The following is a 7,486-nucleotide window of genomic DNA, read 5'->3' as shown; positions in this document are numbered from 1 at the left end:
GTAGATTCACAAAGACACACAACTCAGAAACTGGCCCTTCTTCCAACTCGTCCGTTCCGATCAAGATGCCTCAATAATCTGGTCTCTTTTGTTTCACACGTATCCATCTAAATCATTCATGCCTATGCACCTATCCTAATGTCGTTTTAATGCGGTATTTGTCCCTCTCTCAAGTACTTCTTCTGGCAACTCATTCCACATGCCCACCACTCATTAAAAGTTGCACCTCAAATTCTCTTAAATCTTGCCACTATTACTTTAAATTGATACCCTCCAGTATTTGATTCCCCTACCCTGGGAAAAAGATTTCATACTTTCACCATAACTATTTCCCACATAATTTAATAAGATTGCCCATCAACCTCCTGTACTTCATGGAATAAACACCTGGCGCGCATCCCCGGGCTCGGACCTTTCAGTCCCGAAAACATCTTCGCAAATCTTGTCTGCACTCTTTTCAGCTTCACGGCAACTTTACTCAGCTGGGCGTCCAATACTGCACAAAATACAACAGGTGCGGTCCTTCAATGTCTTGTACAACTGCATCGTAAGGTTGCACTTCTGTATACAACTCCCTAAATAATCGCCAATGCACCAAAATACTTTTTAACCAGCCTATCTATCTACGGCATCACTTTAGTGAAACTATGTACTTGTCGGTGATAAGGAAAACAAACAGCAGTGGACGCAACACCAATCGGTCAAGTACTCCACATGTCACAGACAGAAAATGTATTCCACACAAGCGAGCTGCATCACAAATTAGTTGAGGAACAGCGCCGCCCCTTACCGCAAGAGTTTGCAGAGCATTGAGAATATCTTCCAATATATCGCACAGACCCGAATCCCCAACATTGACTCCAACTATATTTCACCGTACTGGGAAGATGCAAATACCATAATTCGGGGTCCTTCCAACAGCTTGGTCTTTCCCTGCTACCGTCGCGCAGAACATACAAATGCTTAAAAGCTCGTAACACCAGACTCAGAACACCTTCTTCCAATCTGTTATCAGCTTCTGCGTTAAACAGGTACTTTGGATCCGTCTTCACTAAGGAGGACACAAACAATCTTCCAGATGTACTTGTGGCCAGAGGATCTGGGATGTCGGGAGAACTGAAGGAAAGACACAGTATGCAGGAAATTGTGTGTTGGGACTGATGGGACTGTAGGCTGATAAATGCACAGGCCTGATGGTCTGCATCCAAGGGCACTAACTTGGTTCTACAAATCGGGGACGCATTGGTGAGCATTTTCCAATGTTCTATAGATTCAGGATCAGTTCCTGTGGATTGGAGGGTAGCTGATGTAATCCCTCGTTTTAAGAAAGGCGGGAGGGAGATAACAGTAAATCATATACACAATAGACACAATGTGCAGGAATAGGCCATTCAAAACCTCGAGCCAGCACCGCATTTCAATGTGATCATGGCCGATAATCCACATTCAGTACCCCGTTCCTGCCTTCTCCTCATATCCCCTGACTCCGCTATTTTTAAGAGCCCTATCTAGCTCTCTCTTGAATATAGCCAGAGAACGGGCCACCACCGCCCTCTGAAGCATTGAATTCCACAGACTCCCAAATCTCGGTGTGGAAAAAAGTTTCTAAATGGCTTACCCCCTTATTCCTATACTGTGGCCCCTGGTTCTGGACTCCCACAACATCGGGAACACGTTTCCTGCCTCTAGCGTGACCAAACCCTTAATAATCGTATATGTTTCAATGAGATCTCCACTCATCTTTCTAAATCCAGAGTGTACAAACCCAGCTGCTCCATTCTCCCAGCATATGACAGTCCCGCCATCCCGGGAATTAAGCTTGTGAACCTACACTGCACTTCCTCTATAGTAAGAATGTCATTCCTCCAATTAGGGGGACCAAAACTGCACACAATACGCCAGCTGTGGCCTCAGTAGTGCCCTGTGCAACAGCAGAAGGACCTATACTCAATTTGCTCCTATACTCAACCACTCTTGTTTTGAAGGTCAACATGCCATTCGCTTTCTTCACTGCCTACTACACATGCATGCTTACTTCCATAGACTGATGAACAAGGACCCCCCAGATCTCGATGTGCCTCCGCATTTTTCCAATTTGACCCAATTTAGATAATAATCTGCCTTCCTGTTTTTGCTATCAAATTGGATATTCACACATTTATCCACATTAAACTGCATCTGCCATGCATCTGCCCACTCGCCCAACCTATCCAAATCACTCTGAATTCTCATAGCTTCATCCTCACAGTTCACACTTGCCACCGAGCTTTGTGTCATCTGCAAATTTGCTCATGTTACTTTGAATCCCTTCATCTAAATCATTGATGTATATTGTAAATAGCTGCGGTCCCAGCACCGAGCCTTGCGGTACCCCACTAGTCACTGTCTGCCATTCTGAAAGGGACCCGTTAATTCCTACTCTTTGTTCCCTGTCTGCCAAACAATTTTCAATCCATGTCAGCACTCTACCCCCAGAACCATGTGCCCTAATTTTGCCCATTAATCTCCTAATCACCTTATCAAATGTTTTCTGAAAGTCCAGGTACATTACATCCACTGGCTCTCCCTTGTCCATTTTCCCAGTTACATCCTCAAAGGATTCCTGAAGATTAGTCAAGTATGATTTCCTCTTCGCAAATCCAAACTTACTCGGACAGATCATGTTACTGCTATCCAAATGTGCCGCTATTTCATCTTTTATTATTAACTCCAGCACCTTCCACACTACCGATGTCTGGCTAACTGGTCTATAATTCCCTGTTTCCTCTCTCCCGCCTTACTTTAAAAGTCGGATAACATTAGCTGCCCGCCAATCCACAGGAACTTATCCTGAATGTATAGAACATTGGAAAACGATCACCTATACATCCACGATTTCTAGAGCCACTCCCTGACTTACCCTGGGATGTAGACCATCAGGCCCTGGGGAGTTATCGGCCTTTTGTCCCATCAGTCTACTCAACACCATTTCCTGCCTAATGTGGAGTTCCTTCAGTTCCTCCGTCACCTCAAATCCTCTGGCCACTAGTACATTAAGAAGCTTGTTTGTGCCCTCCTTAGTGAAGATTGATCCAAAGTAGCTGTTCAACTCTTCTGCCATATCCTTGTTCCACATAATAAATTTATCTTTTTCAGTCTTCAAGGGTTTAACTTTGGTGTTAACTATGTTTTTCCTCTTCACATACGTAAAGAAGCTTTTACTATCCTCCTTTATATTCTTGGCTAGCTTACCTCCGTACCTCATCTTTCCTGCCCGTATTGCCTTTTTAGTTATCTTCTGTTGCTCTTTAAATGTTACCCAATCCTCTTGCTTCCCGCCCATCTTTGCTACGTTTTAATTCTTCTCTTTTGTTTTTATACTGTCCCTGACTTCCCTTGTCAGCCACGGTCGCCCCTTATTCCCGTTGGAAACTTACTTCCTCTTTGGAATGAACTGATCCTGCACCTTCTGTATTATTCCCAGGAATCCCTGCCATTGCTATTCCACTGTCATGCCTGCTAGGGTCAACTTTGGCTAGTTCCTCCTTCATGGCTCCATAGCCCCCTTTGATCAACTAACACGGACACCTCCGATTTAGCTTCGCCCTCTAAAATTGTAGATTAAAACATATTATCGTCAGTAGAATTAGAATTAGAATGCCTTTATTGTCATTCAAACAAACGAAGGTTTGAACGAAATGTTGTTCCCTGCAGTCATAACAGAAAAATAAACACAGCTCACAATTGGCACAGTTCCACACAAACATTTCCGGTGGCGCTGGTGCTAGTTGCCTCCACATTCAGTCCGGTATCTTTTTGTTTTTTTGTATGTTGAAGTGCGTTTTTTGTGTTTTTTTTAAATGTCTTTATGTGGGGGAAGAGAGTACGGTAATGGGAATACCGTCCTTCAGTCGCTTCCTGGAGAGGATGCGACTATTATTCGAGTCGTATCCTCGCTCCCCCCCCCCCCCCCCCCCCAGCGGCCTACCTACTGGATTGGCGCGGCCTTTCCTGCCGGGACCGACCAGAGCTCCAGCAGCAGCGGCGCATCGTTGGAAACATCGCGGGGTCCTGCGACGCCGCCCGGCTCGGCCTGTGGACTCGGGAGTCGCGGATCTGGAACTGACTGCCAGTTTCCAGAGTGGGGATGATGGCCACTGTGGGACTGGGGCAGTTCCAGGCTGGGGGAACAGTCCTGCAAGGCATCTTCCAGTCTCTTTAAAAGGAACTTTAATGAGACTGCAGCAGCGGTCCCAGGTTTTATGAACAAATGAACCTGCCTAATTAAAGGGTCAGGACAGATCCTCTGGGTTCCCCCGTTTACTGAACCCCGCGGACTGCCATAGTGGGGAGAGTGGGGGGTAACGGCCATAGTGGGACTGGGGCAGCGCCAGGCTGGGTGACAGACCTGTAAGAGACCTATCTTATTTCTGATGTAAATGTCACATCCTGCCCAAGAATCGAATGCTCTCATGTTTAATCGATTAGTATTCATTTTAAGCTACAATGAGCCTATATTGATGTGGTTATTAAGGGCTATCACCTTTAACCTAAAATAGCCCTAAAAGTGTTGCATTGTTTGAGTATCCGTAGTTTGTGTGTGTGTCTGTGCATACCTGTTAAACGAGTATCTGTGGATGTGTGTATGTATGTGTGGATGGATGTGTGTATGTATGTGTGGATGGATGTATGTATGTGTGAATGGATGGATGTGTGCATGTATGTGTGGATGTGTGTGTGGATGTATGTGTGTGCATGGATGTGTACAGGTATGTCTGCGTGCAGGTGGATGTGTGTGCGTGCCGATGTATGTGTGTTTGTGCATGCATGGAAGTGTGCATCCGGATGGCTGTGTGTGTGTGTGGATGTGTGTATGTATGTATGTATGTGCGGATGGCTGGGTGGACTGTTGCACTGTCATTCACCAGCACGCCATTATCATATGTAATTCACTCATTGTTTAAATAATTTGACCAAATAAACAGTGAAACGATCGACACCAATTCATTTCTACATAAACAAAAGCCATTTCTGACCATTTCTCACTCCGATGGAAGTCTATAAATTGTAGTCAATATCCCTCCGTTCTCCCCTGGTCGGGGCCTGGAAACGGCCGCTACGGACGGCACTATGTACAGCCTCCCCTCCCCCCCCCCCCCCCCCCCCCCCCCCCTCCCAGCGAAGTTGATCTAAACACACTCCGCGGCTCCGCGTTCGCGTATCGGCCGCTTCTTATGTTAAGTACTTAGGCCCGCGGTCGGAGTACTTTTACTCGGTAAGTGATCGCAGGCAGCTCCGAGATTAGATGTTAAAGACTGAAACAAGCTAGCATTAGTGAAATTTTTAAATTTACTTTGTTATGGATACACATAGTTTAGGCCCTCAACTTCAAGAATGAATGAATGAATGAATGACTGAATGAATGAATGAATGAATGAATGAATGAATGAATGAATGAATGAATGAATGAATGAATGAATGAATGAATGAATGAATGAATGAATGAATGAGCGGATGTACAGCCTCCAAATCTCAGTTTTGCACATTATAAAGGGTGCAATTAAATTAATTAAAATCCATACAGATTAATTTTCATGAATTCAGACTTTAGATCTTACCTTTCCGTTAGAGTTGATTCCTGGCTGTCCTCTTTGTGTTGCAGCACCTCAGCAGCGACTTTGCTTTCAAGGCTTTGTTCCACGTATCCACTTAGCTGCACATTCTTCCGACTTCTTAATGCTTTTCTCACAAAATTCACTTACCCTGCTGCAAGTTTCCACGACATGTATTCCACAGAACAACAAAGAACCTTCATCGGAATCTCCAGTAAAACAGGCATCAGTGAAGTCAGCCATGATGTGTGCTCCCTGCCTATAATAATAATAATAATCTTTATTGCCATTGTACAAGACAACGAAATTTTGTTGGAGCAGTCCTCCAGCTGCACAGGAATATGAGTATAAAAATACGTTAAAAAAAGAACTATAAAAAAATTAGACTATAAACATATAGGAGTATGTGCGGGTGTGTGAGAGAGAGGGGGGGAATCAATGTGGGAGGGGATAGAGTTCAGTAGTGTCACAGCTCTATGGTAGTAGCTGTTTTTTAGTCTTGTCGTGCTGGCGCTCAGTGTCCTGTATCGTCTTCCTGAGGGCAGGGGGGTGAAGAGGCAGTGTCCAGGGTGTGTGCTGTCTCTAATGATGCCATTGACCCTCCGGATGCAGCGGGTCCGGTAGATGTCCTCCAGTCTGGGGAGCTGGGTGCCAGTGAACCTCTCAGCAGTCTTAATGACGCGTTGGAGAGCTTTCCTGTTCTCTGTGGTGCAGCCAGAGTACCATACTGTGATGCAGTATGTGAGAACTGACTCGATGGCTGACCTGTAGAAGCTCACCAGCAGCTGTTGTGGGAGACATGCCCTCTTCAAGCACCTCAGGAAATGAAGCCTTTGAAGGCCTTTCCTGACCGTCGCCGTGATGTTGACGGTCCAGGTCAGGTCGTGGCTGATGTTGACCCCGAGGTACCTGATGTTCTGCACAGCCTCCACTGTCTCGCCGTTAATGGTGATGGGCTGATGGACGAAGGTCTTCGGTCCCCTCCTGAAGTCCAGGGTCATCTCCTTTGTTTTTGCTGCGTTGAGGATCTGGTTGTTCTCACGGCTCCAGCTCACCAGGTTCTCTACCTCTGTCCTGTAGGCGGCCTCGTTGTTATTCGTGATCCTGCCTACCACGATGGTGTCATCTGCAAACTTTAATATGGTGTTGGCCTCGTGGGTGGGTTTGCAGTCGAGAGTGTAGAGGGAGAAGAGGAAGGGGCTCAACACACAGCCCTGTGGTGCAACGATGTTCAGGGTGATGCTGGAGGAGACCTGCCTCCCCATACGCACAGTCTGTGGTCGGCCGGTGAGAAAGTCCAGGACCCAGCTGCTCAGGTGTGTGTTGAGGCCCAGGTGGTCCAGCTTGGTGACTAGTTTATGGGGGGGGGGGGGGATGATGTTAAAGGCGGAGCTATAATCTATGAATAACACCCGCACATAACTGTCCCGCTGGTCAAGGTATGTCAGGGTGGAGTGGAGGGCCAGTGACACTGCGTCCTCCGTCGACCTGTTTGCCCTATAGGTAGCCTGAAACAAAGCGCGTGATTGGCCAACTGGTGTCCGACTCAATGTTAAACGTGCTTTGATTGGACTAAACATACCCAAATATTTTCCGGTTTTTCTCTAATTCAATAAAAATGTGCAAGTTTTGTTCTTGAAGCGTTTCAGGGATGATTTATATCATATTTTAACACAACATGAGAATTTCATGTAGTTCTGAGAGTTGGGTCGCGAAACTGCACAAAAAAAGCTCATCTGCTCACAGCCTAACCTGCTGAGTTATTCTAACATTTTGTGTCTATCTTCTATGTCTATCTTCAATGTAAACCACCATATACAGTTCCCTCCTACACCTACAGAAATTATGCATTAAATGTCTAAAAGAAAGAAGGCTACAAATAATAAAGACATTTG

The sequence above is a fragment of the Amblyraja radiata genome, chromosome 37, assembly GCF_010909765.2.
Source record: "Amblyraja radiata isolate CabotCenter1 chromosome 37, sAmbRad1.1.pri, whole genome shotgun sequence".
Lineage (NCBI taxonomy): Eukaryota > Metazoa > Chordata > Chondrichthyes > Rajiformes > Rajidae > Amblyraja > Amblyraja radiata.
Note: the sequence above shows the minus strand (reverse complement) of the source record.